Genomic DNA, 19,681 nt, shown 5'->3' on the forward strand with positions numbered 1-19,681 from the left:
TTTGTTGATCCCATCCGAGTTTTAATAAGCATAGTCGACTGTATTGCATTTTTCCAGTGATTAAAACAGGTGCACAAAATCCCAAAACGTCAAAGACACTGTTTATGGTGGATAGCATTTTCATTTTTGTTATCACTTCTTTATTTCCAATATTGATGCAAGCAGTAAAGTCAATCGATAGTTGATCCGTTTATTTGTTCCAAGGAGTCCAAAGTAATTTCGTTGATTTAGCCTCAGCGTTACTTTCCAATTTGCTTACGTTGCTATGCCATTTGTGCAGTAGGAAACCAGCTTCCATTAAGATTTGCGTTAATTCAATTTTAAACCTGATAAGTTCTTCTTCCGTTTCTCCACCTGCTTGTATATCATCAACATAAGTATCCTCTTCCAAAGCAAGCAGCGTTTTTGGATAAATGTCCTTGTATTTTGTTATATTCTTTTTAATGTTGGCGCCAAGAATGTAAGGATTTGAACTTGAACCGAAAATCACCCTTGTAAATCGTAACTCCGTTAATTCCATTTTCTTTAAGTCCTTACACCAAATTAAGCGTTGTACTTCTTCATCCATTTCGTGTATTCTAATTTGTAGAAACGCCTTCTTATATCAGCTAAAGCGCAGAGTTTATTCATCCGATTTCGTATGAGTATGTCAAATATTAACGGTTGAAGCGATGGTCCCACTTCTAGACAGTCTAGTATGGGACAAAAGTATACAAATTTTGCACAACAATATTTGTGATAATTATTTTGTTTGTTTATGCCTGTAAATATCATTACATAAACCCCATATTGGTTTTCATCAAAATATTTGCAAAATTGGAGATTTGAAGATGGACCTTTTCGTAATTAAGCGGCAATTATGAATCACGTGGTGTAATGTTTTTCTCGGGAGGGCAAAATTGTAAACAAAATAAAGAGAACGCTTTACTTATTTTTTATTATTTGTTTCAAATAGAATAGTATATTTGGAAATATACCATTTAAAGTAGTTTTTAAAATGCCACTTAAGAATTATGAAGATTTTTTGAATTTATTTGTCAAACAGCTTATTAATTTTTTAACTGTTCGTGGGCTAAGTACAACTGGACGTAAAATCGAGCTTGTTGCAAGAGCATTTACTGCAATGGAATTAAATATAGAAATTATAGAAACTGCAGAAGAACAGGAGAAAAACCTTAAGCAATCATATGCGGACAATCTAAAAGCTTTAGATCTTATTGACCCAAACTCTGTTCCTATGGAAATTAGAAAAGACTTAGTAGCTGAATGGCCAAGTATAACAATGGGAAATATTTTTTCGTAAATCCTTAAAAAAAAATACTTTGATTCGGAATATATTGGTAAGTATAAAGACCAAAAAGCATATTCATTTTTTGATAGTGGTTTTGTAGGCCTATAATGCACTTCAAGTTTAAAAAAGATGTTTTGTTTGCATATTCCGAAGTGCGTGGTTCGCAAAAAGTAATAAAATAAGAAAACTTTGGATTGCCTTTAGTAATAACAACATAGTTTCTGCTTGGTGTTCGTGTATGGCTGGAGCTTTTGAAGTTTGTAACCATGTCATTGCCACCCTTTATAAAATGGAATATGCTAATAACAAAGGTTGGTGTAATCCAACATGCTCTGAACAAGCCTGTGTCTGGAATAAATCTTCTCGAAAATATATCAATCCATGTTTAATAACTGACCTAGTTGTTAGAAAAAGAGTAGCAAATAATGTAGCAGATAACAATGAGAAGGAAAACACACAAATGAAAGCATTGCAAGAATTTGATCCTAGAATTGAAAGCCATCGTGACTTTAATGAACATTCATTTGAGACTTTTTTAAACAATATTTATAAATCTGAGCCTTCTGCTGTAATATTTAAATCAAAAATTAAAAAATCTGATGAAAATTTCGAAAGTAATCCTGATCTTGAGGAATTATCTTTTAAAATACTTTCTGACCATCCTATCACTGATGAAACAACTTTGAGCAAAATATTTTTAGAAAAAATGGTTTTGACCCAGGAAACAATTAAAAATGTAGAATATAATACAAGAGATCAAGCCAAAAGCAATACCTGGTTTCAAATGAGAAAGGGGAGGATAACTGCATCCAAACATCATAGTACATACACCAAAGTTAACACCCTTTCTAAAAATCCCAGTTCTAAGAAGCCTAAAACAACTCCTCTTGTTGCTGATATTTTATAACCAAATAAAGAAAAATTTATCACTGCTTCTACCAAATGGGGAATTGATCATGAGCAAAGTGCTATAAAAAAATTTTATGCAGAGCATGTATCAAAACACACTGATTTGAAAATTGAAAAAAGTGGTCTCTTTATTTTTTATGAAAGACCTTATATCACTTGTTCCCCAGACAGATTTATAGTATGCAAATGCCATGGAAGGGTTTGTTTGGAAGTTAAATGTCCTTTTAAAATTTTTAATAAAACAATTAAAGAAGGAGCTAATGAATGTGATTTTTTTACAATAAAAAATGATCAGATATCATTAAATAAGAATTATAAATATTACACACAGATTAATTCTCAAATGGCTATCACAAATTGCAAGTCAGCATATTTTATTGTTTGGACACTTAAAGACTTATTTGTTGAAGTAGTGAAATTTGATCAAGAGCTCTGGGATAAGGTGAAAACAAATTTAGATATTTTTTCAAAACATATGTTTCTCCAGCATTGTTACTATTAAAACCTATAACATTTTGTGGAAATTGCGATAAACTAATACTTGAAGAGCCAGAAATCAGTGCTAATGAATTTAATGAATGTAGCAGTATTCAATGTGAAATATGTTGCGCTTGGTTCCACTGTTCTTGTCAAAATTTAAAAAAAGAAGACTATGAATTAACAGTAGATCAAGACTGGATTTGTTAAATGTGCTCTATGTCTACTTTGTGTTAAGTTTTAATCTTCAATAACATGTCTTTACATGTGTTACATGATATATATGAAATCAATCATTATGTTTAATTCCTTCTTATCAGTTATTATGTTTAATTCCTTCTTTTAAAACCTTGAGGCTTTGAGATTAATATGAAAGTTAATGAGTTTTATTATGGTTTTAATTAACTTTTATTTACAATTATATTTAAAATATAAACTTATATTTATTATATATAGATCATATATACATAATCTCAGGTTTAATACAGGGAAGTGGGGGAGATTATTAACTTTTGAAAAAAATTCCCACCATCCTGAGCTTAAGAATGTATCTAATTGATAAAAATAATGCAATACTGTATCTAACTGATAATAATAAAAACTTTTAGTGTAAACAGTCCTTAAAAGTTCAAGAACATTAGGCAACCATTCTAAAAATTTTTGAGTTTATTTTAAAATAATCGGTCCCTATATTAAGACATCCCATTTATTTGATCAGGATAAAAATTTCTACTCCCCTGGTTGTTATATTATAAAAGAAAATAGAATATTCAGTAAACTTGATTTTTTTTAATAGACTATTTAGAAACTAATGGCTATCTCAAGTTTGATATAGCAGCACACACACGTATATTATTCATAATTGGTAGGTATAGTAATGGCTGTGTTATTTTTAAAATATGGAAGTGTTTCATCCTTTTTATTGCCTGCTCCACATAAATACGTACATTAGCAATGTTTGATGTTTCTTGAACTTTTTCTTTTGACATTTGTATTCCTTTACAAGCACTTGGAAGTATACAAAGTGTACATTGTTTATATGCAAGGTCTGTCTTAATTTTAAAGCCACGATCTGCCATAACTTGGTCATAAGGCTCAAGTATATCAAGGAAACCACTATTTCTGACAATAAAAATGTCAGAGGCACGTCCACCATATAGGGGAGACAGCCATGAAATTGCTCCATTTGGAGTTATTGCTATTAAAAATTTGACTGTTGCATGATGTTTATAGTCACTCCACATACAAGCTTGAACATCAAGGGCACTTGATGTTTCAAAAAATATTTCAGAACAATCTATAATTGTTCTCACTTTTGGATATAATCGTTTAAAACAGTTTGGCATAGTTCCCCGAATTGTATTCCTGCAAGGCCACAAAATCAAACTCTCCAATTCTTTAGATAATAGTATGACCCATGTAATAATAATTTGGGATACTGTTCCAGCTGATATACAAAAGCGGAAGGCTAAGTCTTCAATCAAAAGACCCAGGCGTAATCTCATCATAACTAACAGAAATTCCTGTTCCAGTGAGATTTTTCTTTTAGGACCACTTTTTCTCATAGGAAATAAATTAACATCAATATTATAATCTTGTGTTAGAAGTAGTAGCTCAACAGATTCAACACTAGACAAAGTTTTTCGTAATTGATTTGTCTTCTTATTTCCATCCCAATACTTCATAACTGCCGCTTTGTGCTAGACATAATTAAAAACACTTTAAAACATTTTTGCATTTTGTAAACCGGTAAAAGTTGATAATCCGAATCCCTAGTAATATGACAAAACTGTAAAGCAACATATGTTGGTAATAGAATAGGCTTTGTATCATTTTTACCACTATAACTTGCTTTAATCTCAAACAAAGTTGGATTTTCAGTCTCTTTTTCTTTTGGAGAAGTGGAGATATGGTTTAACAATTTTTCTGTAACTGTACCACCATTTTCATGTGCACTATCTTCAACTAAGATGGGATTTTCTTCATAGGAAAAAATAACCATAAGATCAGATAATTCTTCAGCTGTAAGTGTATCTCAGTTAGAAGTAATAGATTCCAGAATATTTGTAGAAATTGGTTTTCTAAGAGATCTTGTTCTGATTTTTGGAGGAGGTCATGATTTTTTTTTTTTCAGGAGTACATTGAACATTCATAGTGTGTGTCAAAAACAGAGTAGGAGTAGGGTTTTCATAAGTGGGCATAAGCTTTAATAAGCACAACTTAACTTTACTATCTGTTCATATCTTATTCTATTTTATTGACTTTAAGTTGTACAAATAAAATATTCTTTACTAGATTTCTCTTTACTCTTGTTTTAATTGCATTTATTTTTGAAAATTTATATCATTTTCAAAATTTTATACCTGATGTGTTTAATTATTTACTTGTTTGTTTTTATATTTATATGTGTTTATAACTGGTTTGTTTACATTTTTGCCCTCCCGAGAAAAACATTACATCACGTGATACATAATTGCCGCTTAATTACGAAATCTTCTATTGTTTTTTGTCCTAACAAAGGACTTTGTGGGTTGGTTCCTTTCTGCATAACTCCATCCAATTTTCAATTTTTTGAAATATTCTCAATAAAAAGTAAATGAAAAATAGTTTGGGTTTTTTATAATAGCATAAAGAATTATACAGGGTGGCCCATAATTAGTGTCCCATCTTAAAAAAGCAATTCCTTGAAAACTAGGGATGGAAAACTATTAATTTTGCTTTGGTTTTTGATATTATTATATATTTTGATCTATTTACTGCTGCCTTCACTCACTTTACTTGTTTTTTTAGCAATGACAAGACCATCACCATATCGGTAAAGTATTATTGATTTTCATGAGAAAGGAGTTTCAGCACGCGACATCCAGACTAGACTCAAAGTGCCGCGAAAGCTTGTTTATAGAACAATTCAACGCTTCAAAGCATTGAGAACAATGTCAGATCGTCCACGCAAAGGAAGAAAGCGCTCCGTGGTGACTGATGCAAAAATCAAGCAAGTTCGTGAACGGGTGCGCCGCAACCCAGAACGCAGTATGCGACAAATGGCCAAACAGCTCCAAATTTCTCGAAGTTCTCTTGGAAGAATTACCAAGGATTATCTAAATTTGACAGCTTACAAGAAAAATCCTGCACAGCTTTTGTCTCAGGCATCAAAGCAGAAGCGCAAGGATCGCTGCAAGGATCTCCTCGCCCGTTTCGCCAACAACGCTCATCTCAACATCGTTTTCACAGACGAGAAGATTTTTACAGTTCAACAACATCACAATGTGCAGAATGATCGTGTCTACGCTTCCTCAAAGCCTAATATCACAATACAAAAGGCAGCACATCCTCTTTCAGTAATGGTGTTCGCGGGTATCAGTGCCACCAAGAAGACACCATTGATTTTTGTTCAACAAGGCGTTAAAGTAAAAGCCCAAAACTATCTGAATGACGTTTTGATCAAAGAAATACTTCCATGGAGTCAAAAGGAGCTTCGTAGACATTGTTGGACACTCATGCAGGATAGTGCTGCAGCCCACAAAGCCAAAATTGTGCAAGATTGGCTCGGCCGAAACACCCCCGATTTCATCAAGCACAATGAGTGGCCTCCAAGTAGTCCCGACTGCAATCCAATGGATTACTCAGTGTGGAGTGTTCTGGAAGCTGAAGCGTGCAAAAAACCGCATAAAACGATTGATTCTCTGAAGAAAGCGCTTCAAAAAGCATGGGATTCGCTTTCACCCGCCTACTTTCGTGCCACCGTAGATGACTTTCCAAAGCGTCTTGAAGCTTGTGTGAAAGCCGATGGTCGACATTTCGAAAAAAATCTTTAAATTTTATTTGATATTGTTAATAAATTGTTTATCAAAAAGTTTTATGTGTTTTCCATCCCTAGTTTTCAAGGAATTGCTTTTTTAAGATGGGACACTAATTATGGGCCACCCTGTATTATAAGATATTATAGGTAGGTAGATATTGCAGTTATTTAATAATTAATAAATATGCAAAACTTACTGCTAAATACCTAAGTCTATGTCTTCAAAATAGTCAATAAGAGAACATTCATTTAAATCCATGAAATTTGATTCCTCAGTTGTAGTGTCCCAATCAGCTTCTTGTTCATAATGTTAAATAATAGGAAATTTTTGACAGCTTCTGATACTTGATGTTTAATCCTTTTCATTCTCACATCCAGTTTTGCTGAAGACACTATAGGGTCCGATAAATCTAATGCTCGATTAAATACATCGAGCAAATTACTTTTACGAGAAAACTTTTGAGAATGATATCTTTGATTCTGCCTATAGTACTTATTACAAGATTCAGCTCCCTCTTCACCAAAAAATCCAGGTGATAATGGTAGTGTTATAATAATGTTTTTTGAATGACAAAGAATTTTATGAAGAGGGGCAGGCATGTTGAACCATTTATACTTACTAATAAATAAGGAATATGTATCATGGTAGAAGGACCCAAATTTTTCAAAGTCCAAATGTTCGTGACAATTAAGGGCAGCTAGAATGGCGCTTAAATTTGATACAAGTTCATCATCTAGTTCTAAAATTTTAGCGAGATCATGAGGTTTACTGAAAAGTCTCCGACATAAATTACCAGTTGTTGTATTACCCTGTCCGCCTTGACATGGTCTATCAATTTTGATCTTAAAGAAGTCCTCTACTTTATGTCGAACTCTGTCCTTCTCTTCAGCTAAAGCTTTTTTATTTTCCTCACCTTTAACTTGCCATAATTCTAACTTTTTTCTGTATGATAAATTAGGCAAGCAATTGAGAGTGTTGATGGTAGCATGCAAAGGCTGGCAACCATAAATAAGGGACGAATCACCTTTAGGCTTAAATTGATCATTATCAAAGTTTAGCAAGTTGTTAAAATGCTTTGGTGTTGATTTACAAATGGGGCAGCTTTGGGAAAATTTATTGTCAAGTAAAAAATTTAAAATTTTCCCATCAACTAAAGTCGGAAAGAACAACGATGAAATATTAACTTGCAACTCTTCTCCATCTGTATCTGTTTGATATGGAGCTATGTTTTTGATGTCCTCTTCAATTTGTTGGAAGGTTACCTTAACATGTTCCATTGTTTCTTTAGTAAATTCCAGAGACAGGGGGCGCACAAACCGAAAAGATTGAGTAGTAGGATCTTTCCATAAAATTTCTCCATCTAGCTTACTTCTTAGCTGTAATGGTGTCATGGTAACTGTAAATAATAAGTGGTCATCTATTAATAAACCAGATGATGACGCCTGGTGATATTCAATTTGACCAGTTGTTCCATCAGCACCGTATACGAAGATCATTTCAGCATTAATAACACTTTTATTCATCTTCTTCTTATAATTCACAATTTGATCTTCTTCTAATAGTACAATCCTCGAAATTGTGTGACAAGATACTGATTTTATTGAAGTTAACACTATCACATCAGATGATTGAATTTCATCTGGACGACATTTCTTCTTTGCTTGAGAGACTTCAAAATATGTTGGAATGATGTTGGCATTTCTACTTTTCATTTCAACTCGTAAATTTTGGTATGTATTTTTCGATTATGAATTATCAATAAGAAGATTTAATGTATCATCTGGCGTCATCTTAATTGGTTTCTGTGTACTTTATGTGATTTTACTAAGAAGCTCCTCTGCATTATCAATATTATCGATGACTATCTTAATCAATTGTTTCAGGAATTTACATCCTTTTCTTTATGATGCTGTTTGAACAGCTTTTAGTAATACATAAATGCAGTTTTCAGAATCTTCGGCTGTTTGAGTTGCCGCCTGATATTGCCTCCTTTCGCACAATTCTTCTAATGATTTTGATAGTCGTCCTCTTTTTCTTAATGGTGATGTTTGGCATGGTTGAACAAAATACTCAGGAGAGATCACAAATTGTTCAGAGTAAGTGGGATGATGGCGCATTAGATTTGTAGAATCATAATTCCTTAATCTCAAATGTTGTGAGAAATTACTTTTAAGATTATTCAAATCTTCTTTTTATGCTGTAATTCCACTTTCAGTTAATTTTTTATTGTAAAATGATTCCATCTTTGTAATGCATTTTGAAAAACTGATTTCAAAATTTTCTTTAAATAACAATTTTCCAAACTCAAATTTCAACAAACTGATTGCAGCTGTATTTTCACTATTTTCGGTCATCATTAATGACTTTTATGAAATGTGCAATAAAAATTAATTATATGATCCTTTAATAAAATCGGTTTAGATGAATTTAAGTGATAATAAATGTCACAAGATATTTTACTGCTTACTCATACTTTACTGACCTTTACTATACGCGTGACTACATATGCAAACATTACCAAGAATTCTACCCTAAACGCATAATGACTTAATTTTATTTAAAAACTAGTTATACTTAAACAAATATTTTGTGCATGTAAGCTTTCAGAAATAATATTTAATGCAAATTATAAAGTTGATCACATGTATGTATTAGCAAGGTCGTAGACAACTTTTTTTGTTGTTTGAGCTAAGCAACTTTGAAACATAAAGAAAACTCCATATTTAAGTATGTTCATATATATAAGGAATGAGGATGCTACGCAAAAAATTGCGTTGATTGGAGACTGGGAACAACAAACACCCCAAAACGTTAGCCCCCCAGCCCCAAATATGTGGGCAATCAGTCAAATTTGTTATTATTTTTTTTAATTTTAAACTTTATTTATATTCATTGACAAATTTCAAATTTGATTCAATAATCTCTTTTTGATCGGCTTTAATTACTTATTAAGTTTACACCCCCCTCATATTGAGGTTTTTGTGAAGTTCCATCATTCAGTTTGAAATTCTATAACTCTCATACGGGGATTTTGAAGGGTATATAACCTTAACCTTTTTGAAACCCGGAATGTTCACCTTTCATTTGGTACCAAAATAATTGATACTTTTTGATACTATGGAGAATGCGGGCCTTGTAAAACCAAAAATATGGTAATAACCCCAAATTCCGTATCTCTAAATATTTCTTAAAATGTTTTATACGTGGAGAAATATAGATCTGATTAGTTGCAATCAATTTCTAAGAACCACATTTGTAACTAATAAGTATGTGTTGTGGGAAAAGCTTCTACTTGTTTGCGAAAATTCTTTGCAGGAAAATATCAGAAATTTTTATTTTTTTTTATTTATTAATAAATATCAATTAAGATAACCTACAATATCAATACCGTGAGAGATATTTTCAAAATTCGTTTAGCTACAAATTTCTATAATCACTAGTTAATAAAAAATCATGTCTAAATTGAAAATTACAAAGTTGTCATTTTAGATTTTTGTGATAAATTTTTATTATTTTATCCCATAGTGCAGTCATTTAATGAAGATGATTGAGCGTCTTTCCTGGCTGAACAATCATAAACAATTCTCATTTTCGTTGACTCGGCATTTTCTTTGATTACTGCTTGATGAGGAACGCAGTGAATACTGCTTGATGAGGAACGCAGATTTCTGTTGTTTGGCAGTTGAACAATACCCTTTTTCCTCGGCATTCTGGTTTCATTGTAACCTTCGTCGGTTTGATGCAGTATTTGGCCGAAGTCATGGTGGAACATTGACTCGCTGTTTGTGTCTGATAATCCAAGTACTTCTTAACTACACATTTGCTCGAACTCATCACGACCAGTATTCAAAAAGAAACTTTTCTCAATACCAGAACTCAATTGTGTTCGTCTTCCAGAAAGATTCCATCCCAACACAGTTAGTTCGGCTCCTGGATCTTTTTCTGGAATTTTTCCAAGAACTACCGGTTCCGTGGTTTTAATTCGCTGATAATCAGCCGCACCGAGTATGATGTGAACAGGTTAAAGTTTGTCACTTCATTCATCATCGCTAAATTTCATTCTCCTCAGTTTTGCAAAATGCTTCTTAACATCCTTGATCATCGGATTGGGTAAAAAGGTGAGTGTTTCCTTTTCTCCGTTGGTGCTAAATTCCGGTATCGTTGTTGATTCTATCGTCACGTTATATATTTCCATATAGCTTTTCAATACTTTTATATTCCTTTCGTGTAGGTTTCAGCTTTAGTTTTATTATCAAGTTCGTAAATGTAAAGGAACTTCCAGCACACGTATCCAACATTATTCTTGCTTTTTCGCTATTTACTTTTGCAATCAATCTTGGGTGAATAGTTGTACTTGCATTTAGCACCGCTGCCATGGTTTCTTTTTTATTTTCCATTTTACTGTCCGTCGTTGCGTTGCCATCTTGACAAATGGACGTGTGATGTTTTTTGTTGCACTTTCTACATTCTCTTGATTTACAATTTACCGCCAAGTATCCGTAACCAATCCAGTTGTAACAATCTTTTGGTTGTTAAAATCTCCCTGCGTCTTGCAAAAGTTAGCACTTTTGTAGAATCTTCACTTTTGTGATTATGTAATCCACAATAGATGCATCTTTGCTTACAAATAGTTGCCATGATTTCTTTGTCATAAAGACCGCCAATGTATTGTTTGAATGTAGTGCTTCGATGTTTATAGGACCTTGACTGCACATTTGTGTTCTTTTTATCGCCCTTTATTTGTTCGTCGCTTGGGTTAAAAGTTGAGTTTAACGGATTCCTTTCAATCTAAATTTGCAACTTTTCGACAAGTTGCTCCAGTCCCCATTCGTCCCATCCATCATCATTTTGTCTGAGTATTTCACGAACTGGTCCAAGTTTATCCATCAATGAATTCACGAATGATTGAGCCGTTTGCAGTTTCTGCATAGTTTTCAATGTTCGTACAATCTCGCAAGCTTGCTGTAAAAATCGTGAACTTCTTTGATCATGTGCCTGCTGTGTATAACCGTCAATTCTTCCTAATCTTAAATCAATGCTTTGTGAACCCAAATATTTTTTCCGTAAGTTTCTTGTAATATGCGTTTAGCTTCATTGTATCCCTCCAACGAATGTGGTAAACCAAGTATGTCCTCTCTAGGCTTTCCTTCGACGAAATTCAGTAAGTAGTTGAATTTGCTGATGTTTGATATGATTAAGTTGTCGACTTCTACCGTTAATTGATTCCAAAATCTTTATAATTGCTATTAAGTTTTATGACTGTATACTTTTGAAGCTTGACGGATTGTCGGGTAGCTTCGTTTTCGTTTCTAAGTGATTTTCGCAATATTTCTTTCATTTTTAGTTTCTTTAGATACCATTCTTTTTTGCTTTGAAGTTTTCTCAATGAGGCTTGTTCTGCTTCTTTTTGAATAGTTAACTGCTTTTCCATTATATGTTTTTGATTCTCGAATTTCTGATGCATTCCGTCAGGTTAGAATTATTTTGTTCTATCTCCCATTTTAAACGTTGAAAGAAAGTTTTTGATTTTTTTCCATAAGTAAAAATTACTTAAAGTTTTATTATTACTTTTTTGAGAAATAATAACTTATTCTTTAAATGATTTATATTTAAAAAAAACTATTTAGCTCTTGATCTAGTAAGACCTAAATCTCTAATTAAATCATCTCGCTCACTCACGAAAGTGAGGCTGAAAAGTCGTTATTGCTACAAAAGCTTTCTCTGTGTCTTCGCTACTGTTACTTGCTGGCTCTTGAAATGAAATATTCATCGCAATTTCTTTCGTAAAAGAACGAAAGAACATATAGCAACTTCAACATAGTTGTAAAAAGCAGTTGTGTTCAAACTTCATTAAAAGATAGATGCATAGTAATTACTTCATGTTTAATTAAAGTAAATGTAAGACTTTTGGAGAGTATAATGAGAAGTATACTTACATTTTGTGGTGGTCGCAATACTTGTAGGCTGTCATCGCTAGAGTCAGGTGATATCGATGATGGTATGTCTAGGTATTAAAGAGCTTTTCTTCCTATAGCTTTTCTGTACTTCGTAATACCAATCATACAAAATTAACAGTCATCATGATGGTTCTTCTGCTCTCTCCATACTCTGGGAACGGCGAAAGGCAATTACTTTTTTCTACTTCGTAGCCATTCCGCTAGAGTAGCTTGTCAGGTTCCACGTATCACATGGTTTGTCCCTGATCACCCATGGGCATTCCAAAATATTTTTCGTACGCTATCAACAATATACTTTTAACAATTTTATGTAATACCTACTTTTTCCAATATCCTCATGCATAGCAAAAGATATCAGGAGGATTTCAACATCCTTTAGAAGCCATTATGAGAAGAATAGGATTTAGTAGGCACAAATGATTATACAATGCGTGTCAGAAACGCATTTAGAGTAGCTTAACAATTTATTTTGATCTTGAGCGCAAAAATTAAATCTATTTAATAATAGGCATGCGAAATATTTTTTTATAAGTTTTATGAAAGATTTTACGATGTGGAAACGGAAAACCTCGTATTAAAAGTACCTATTAATTATGCCTTTTTCCATCAAAAATATAAGTATTACTTTTTGTCTTGTAACCCAATACTTTTCTTTCCTAATCCAATTCTAGGCTGCGAGTGATGTACACTAACAACCTTCTGTGAAATGTTTTGTGAGGTACCGACGACCTATGGGTGCTCATGTGCCGGTTGGCGCTAAAAACCTTTTAACTTTGAAACGGTCGATGATACAGAAAAAAATTTTTACATTTTTGGAATTAGCAGAGAAAATTAATTGTTAAGCAATAAAAAATCTTTAGTGTGGGCAAAAAATTTTTTAAAAATTTTTAACATTGTGTTACATTTTGTTTGATCAGCAACAATCAGTCAACAATCAGCAACATTGAATTTAAAATGTTCAACGCATCTTCTCCAACGAAATTAAAATATCGTGATTCTAACAAAGACATTTAAAACGCTTTTTTGTATTTATAGGTACTTTGTCTGACGGCCTTTTCTATTCGCAAAGCAGGAAGAGTTTTGGGAAAATCGGCCCAACTAAAACTATTTATGGTAAAACCATTTATACATTCCCTTGTTTGTATTTTCCTCACATTGGTCGCTTTTTAGTCATACAGGAAAAATTTTGATATTTGGAAGGGAATTCTTTGATTCTTGGGGATGCCTCTTCTCGAAGTTTCATCAGAGTTTCTTTGTTTTTTTTTAATGCATTTTTGACTTAAAGGAGAGAATATCTGTGACGTTGATCATCTTAACAGAAAATTTATTCAGTTTACTTGCTCTCGTGATGAGCTCCGCATGTTGATGAGTGTAAATTCAATCGAATCAACGGATCAACCTTTTCATGTTTCCAAAGTCTCGATCATTCTTAAGAAAATGATCCAGGGTTAAAAAGAATGACCCCTGATTGGAAAAAAATGCGTGACGTTTTCAAAGACCTTGTTTGCTGACAAATTCCTTAAGAATCTTATTAATGTTTGATTTTTGTTTTGTCCGCCACATGAATCGCTTAATAAAATAAGGTTCTTTACTGTTGGTGGTAATAGGTTTGTCATATAATCAAGCGAAAATGTGTACACTTCGTCTGGAGACTTTCTCCCATGTCCTTCAGGGTATATGTAGAAATTTGCTCTATCGTTTTTAACATAATGGATGCAAAAGATAAAAACCTATTGCTGCCTCATGTAAAATATTTCCTTAATAGGAATGATTGGAAGTGGCAAATTTTGCATAAGTCAAAGATAATAAAACAGTTAAATCATTTATTTATTTTTTTGATGCTATCATTTCCAGGTAAAATTTTTGGGCTCTCCTGCAGCACACCATTGAATCTGCGGCAGCAGCCTTTTTAGAATTTTCATTCAGTACAGTTAACTTAATTTTGCAGCCTAATTCTTTTAATTTACTGCAAGCATCTGTTTTGTGCGGCCAAAGCGTAAATTAAAATTTTCTTTAAAGTACCTCCTGAAGAAAAAACATGAAACTTTTATTCCTGGATATTTATTCAAAAAGTTTCGTAAAACTCTTCGCGGATTAGTTAGAACCTTGTCAAACCAATGCGACGAAGTATCGTACAATATCTTTTTGTTCAACTGTGCATCCAAATGCTTCTTCCAGAATAATAACTAGTCTTCACATCATACAAACTAATACTGTGAGGGTGGCGTTTTTAATAACTAATTTATTATTAAAAACGCCACCCTCACAGTATTAGGAAAGGTTAGAAAAGGTGAGGTTTAGGGATTATTTGGTTAGGAATGGGCAAGGATTAATTGTTAAAGGACTAAGGTTCTATTTGCCGTCCTCAGTATACTCTGTTATATGATAAAACTTAATAAACGTTCTATTAGTGTTTTTACTCGTAATGTTTAAATAATATTCTTTTACGCTTCTTGCAGCATTTAATACTGTTTATATCAATTACTCCTCTTTTTATATCTTCTTTTTATTACAAACATTGCTTCTGTTATAAAATCTTTTGTTTATTCTCCATAAATCATTATTAAAATCTTCTTCTTTTCTTCTTTTATTCAACTGCTTATTAAACTGCTCATAAAACTGATTGTTCATCCAAGTATTTTTCTTATCAAAAAGATCTCTCGCTTTTTAAAATTCTTCTTAAAACTTTCTTAAAATTTTCTCTTTAAAACTTCATCTCTTTTCTTCTTCTCTCCTTCCAAACAGACGACAGTACTAATCAGTCGCTCTAATCCCTCTTAATCCGTCTCTCTTTTCAGTTTTTCTTTTCTTTCTTTCTTTTTTTTTTTTTTTTGAGCTTTTATAGTTTCTGGTTGTTTTTCGGTTGCGATGCCTATTCATCTTTTATTTATGCGGCAGGTTGACGAGTCTTCGCGTTTACATCTTTTATCGAAGAAAATTGTCCCTTGAGTTTCAAATTGCGGTAGGAAGTCTTAGACGTTTGTGTGGAATATTATGTTATACTTGATTTTCACTTTTGGTTCGTTTGCTTTGAGTAGAGGAGTTCTTGCAATGCTTATTTTATCTCAGTTACATTATAATCGTTAAAATAATTCGTATATAATTAATATAATTCATTGTAAATCTCAAATAATAAATACCCTTAAAAAATCCGTTTCATAAACTTTATATGTACTTTTCATAAATTAATTAAATTAAAATATGTTATTATATACTTAAAACATAAATAAAAACCTTTAAAATGTTATGTGCAATAAGAAAAGTGAACAAAAAATCATCTCAAAAATGAAAATTATTCGAGATGTACTACATATTTTAAATAGCTTAACTTAACAACTTCAATATTTCCTGTAATATACAAGTAACATTATTTACTTATACATTATAGGAAACTTAGTGTGATAATTGTCAAAGAAATAATAACTTAAAATGTAAAGCAGTGTAAAGTAAAAATGATATAAAGCACTCAAAAATATTTCTGATATTTACTAATGATTTTATTAACTTGACAATTCTTGAAAACAAGAACAATAAAAAGATTAGAGCTTATCCCGAATATGCGTGAATTACGAGTGGATAAATTACGATTACGGAAGGATTTAAATTTTAAACTGAATTTGAACTAGGAGTGGATAAGTTAGACTTATAGAAGGATTTACTTAACGAAATCAAATAAAACTGAAGGAATGCAAATAAAACTGAAGGAGCAAAGAGAACAAAAGCAAAGTTAAGGTTACTTTGGCTACATTTATTTCAAAAGTGAAGAGAAAACTAAAACAATGTTGTAGAAATTATGATTCATTTATAGAAAAAGAATATCAATGGCTTCAAAAAAATCTTTTGACCAATAAAAAAAGCCCCTTTGGTTCTGGATAACCCAATAAACAATGGATGGTTCTTGAAGAGCGAAGCAAAAGAGAAAAATAAAAGAACTCGGTGTTGAATATTATTTCTCTATTTTTAGTCTCTGCAAGAAGTACAAAAGTGTCTTTAACTTTTTTGAATTTTTTACAGAAAAATTCAAAAAAGTTAAAGACACTTTGGAGCAAATCTTTCCTTCAAGTTTGAGTGTAAAGCAAGCTCTTGATTTAAAAATGAATGCTGACATCAGCGATAAACAATATTAAATGATCAAAAACTTAGCCCTTGGACACATATTTATCTCCTTCTTGCACGGTATTTTAGTGGAAAAAGTTGAATACTATCCTATAAATATTTTTTTTTCTGATTTCAGTAGTTACCATTACTATTGCTAAAGCTGTGTTTATGTAGATGGTATAACTATACCAATAGTGGCAGCTGAAATAAATGGTAATTCTGCTAGAAGCATGCAAATATCAAGTAGATTAATGTACTTGATATTTGCATGCTTCTAGCAGAATTACCATTTACTAAAACTTTGGTTGAAATTATTTCTTACGCGTGCAGCCAAATCATACGCGCGCGTGAACGCGTATACACGCAATATACGCGTCAAAGGTGTGGGAAAATAATAATTTTGTTAACAAATTTGAATTCTTTTACCAAAAAAAAAAATTACTTGTACCTATAATATGCTTGTTTACAATTTTCATCAAATTTTATTGAGTTTTTGTCGTTTTTTGATCATCCTTAGTCACTGTGAGTCGTTTCGAAACGTAAAAGAAAACTCGAAAATACGGAATACGGAAAAACTCGAAATGGAAAAATGAGGAAATACAAAAATTATAAAAAGAAGAAAAGAAAAGCCTGATACAAAAGATAATTGAAAGCCAAAGTAATTGTTAATTTTTTTAAGTTCTTTCATTTATATTATGTATTTTACATTATAATTATATATGTTAAAATCAAGTTTATAAATATAAGCGCTTAATAATCAGTTTATATTAATTAGTTTATATTACTATTAAGTTTATAATAAGCAAATAGTTTTTCTTAATTAATATGGACAAGATAAATTCTTGTTTATATGCAACGCGTTGGTCTCGGGAGTCTAAGTGCTCCAACAAGTATTGCTGCTGATGATGAAATCCTGGCTGAACCAGGTGTTTTGCAAGAAAATTTGTGTTTAAGGTGGTCGTCTAGTAAAAAATATTAAAAAATCAAATTTTTTTTTTTTGGTGTACATTAAAAGAGAAATTTGTGCTCATTCAGAAAATATATACTTTTGCACATATTTTTTAATTAAATTATTTTAAAATTTATTCATTTTAAAGACATGCATAAAATTTTCCCTTAGCAACACCCTTAGCAACAATGCTTTTGGTTGTTTGGGGCCAAAATTATTAATCAAAATTTATAATAAAAACTTTCTTAAGAAATTAGAAACTGAAGGTCTGATATAGTGTAAACCGAGCTTTAAAATAATTGGAATGTATAGGACATGTACAAAAGAGACTTGAACAAGATTGAGAAAGCTTCGCAGTGATATGAAATCTATGAAACTTGCTGATGGAAAAAATATAAGTGGAAAGAGAAGATTGACTGATAGACTCATTAACAAAATGCAAAACTATTTAAGAATGGCAATCAGACAAAATCTTGGCCGATCGTATGCTATGAAGAAATCAGTTTTAGAAATCTTTGGCACTTTACGGCCATTAAAAATCTTGACGTTAGGCACCAGTTTTGTCCTAGATCTGCAATTTCATGGTGAAAATATCAAGTTGATAAAATATCAGGATTGTCTAAATACAATTTAAAAGTTTTTTTATTCCTGAAGTTGTTAAAAAAGAAATTAAAAAGATTCTTATTTATTTGAGTAGTGATGAGCATTTGTCGCGATGCTTGGAAGGCACAAATCAAAATGCCAACGAAGCATTTAATCAGATTCTCTGGCGGAAATGTACAAAAAACACTTTTGTTTCAAAAGATGGAAATGGGTACATTTTCATCAGTAGTAAACTTTAATGATAGATTTTTAGCTCTAGCTAATGTCTTAAAGAATCTTCATTTAACGCCAGGGAAATATTTTATTGAACGTACTTTAGAATTTGATAGTAAAAGAGTAAAAAATATATAAAAAAAAAAATCAATAGATACTGTAAAGAAGAAAAAAAAAAAAAAAAAAAAAAGAGCTACAAGGAAATATTTAAATAATAAGGAAAGGATTTTTTAATAAAGAAAAATACCAGGAAGGAGGAGAAAGTTATTCTAAAGGTTCATTTTAAGTTTTTTTATTTTATTTTGTTAGTTTTCTCTGTTTATGATAATTCAGACTTAAAACGCAGATATCTCAGCTTCTATAAATTGTTTTTTAATGAAATTTTCAGAGTTTGTTTATCTGTATATAAGTTAGTATGTGAACCAGAATCTAAATTATTCTTTGAGTATTTTAGGAAATATGGGATAGCTTTTGTTGAATTTTACCCCCTTTTTAATTTCCCCAAATACGTTGGGGTGCCATTATGATCTTTAAAAAATTGTTAGTTTTTACTGGTTCCCTTACTAACTTTATATATATCCTGCATGCAAACCAAATTTCATGCAAAACGAATCTACAGCTAGAACTCTTTTTTTTAAGAAGGTAATATTTTAAGTATTTTTTGCTGATTCAGCATTAAAAAACCTAAATAATTTTTTTTTTTTAATTTTTTTTTTTCGTAATACAAATATAACTTTATGTTGAAAAATAAAATAAACTTTCAAACAAATTTTATTTTTCATTTTTTTACTGGACGACCACCTTAATGGAACTATACTTTTCTATCTTATGTGTATCATCAGCACCTTCTGTATTTGAAAAATAAAGCGGCCACTACATTAAAAATCATAATTAGAAAAAAACACTGTAGGCTAGATTAGGGTATCAAAATGAAAACAAATAAAAAAAATATAATATACAAAAACATATTTAAAAAAAATTTACCTTCTCTGGTTTTAATAACTTTTAATAACTATTTAATAACTTTTTTTAATAACTTTTCTAAGAATTTTTTTAAGTCTCTACGAAGAAGAGCGCTAAAAGCGAAAGTTATAAATTATTTTACGCCGCTTAACTGCAGGATTACCCTCATCTGAATTAAAATAAAAAAATTATTTAATTTCTACGCTCAGATGATTAGATTATGTATTTTTAAAAGTTTAAACAAATCAGCATATTCAAGAATGTTAATTTACTTAGAAAAGCGCAACTTTAAACTTTTTGATATAATCTTTATCATATTTGAATCATTTTCTATGCAACTATGATATGCTTATTATGATTTCAGTTTTAGAAAGAGTATAAAATGTTGATTTATATGGAAACATATATAAATATCAGTCAA

At 31.4% G+C, this 19,681-nt stretch overlaps 1 pseudogene; it reads right to left on the bottom strand.

Moving 5' to 3' along the window:
* Window positions 1–3,492: 3,492 nt before the first annotated feature.
* Window positions 3,493–4,968, bottom strand: LOC145202142 (uncharacterized; annotated as a pseudogene).
* Between the last annotated feature and the right edge of the window lie 14,713 nt (window positions 4,969–19,681).

The sequence above is a fragment of the Hydra viridissima genome, unplaced genomic scaffold, assembly GCF_058129835.1.
Source record: "Hydra viridissima isolate aposymbiotic clone 2 unplaced genomic scaffold, HvirCarnegie_v1 scaffold_1, whole genome shotgun sequence".
NCBI classification, from domain to species: domain Eukaryota; kingdom Metazoa; phylum Cnidaria; class Hydrozoa; order Anthoathecata; family Hydridae; genus Hydra; species Hydra viridissima.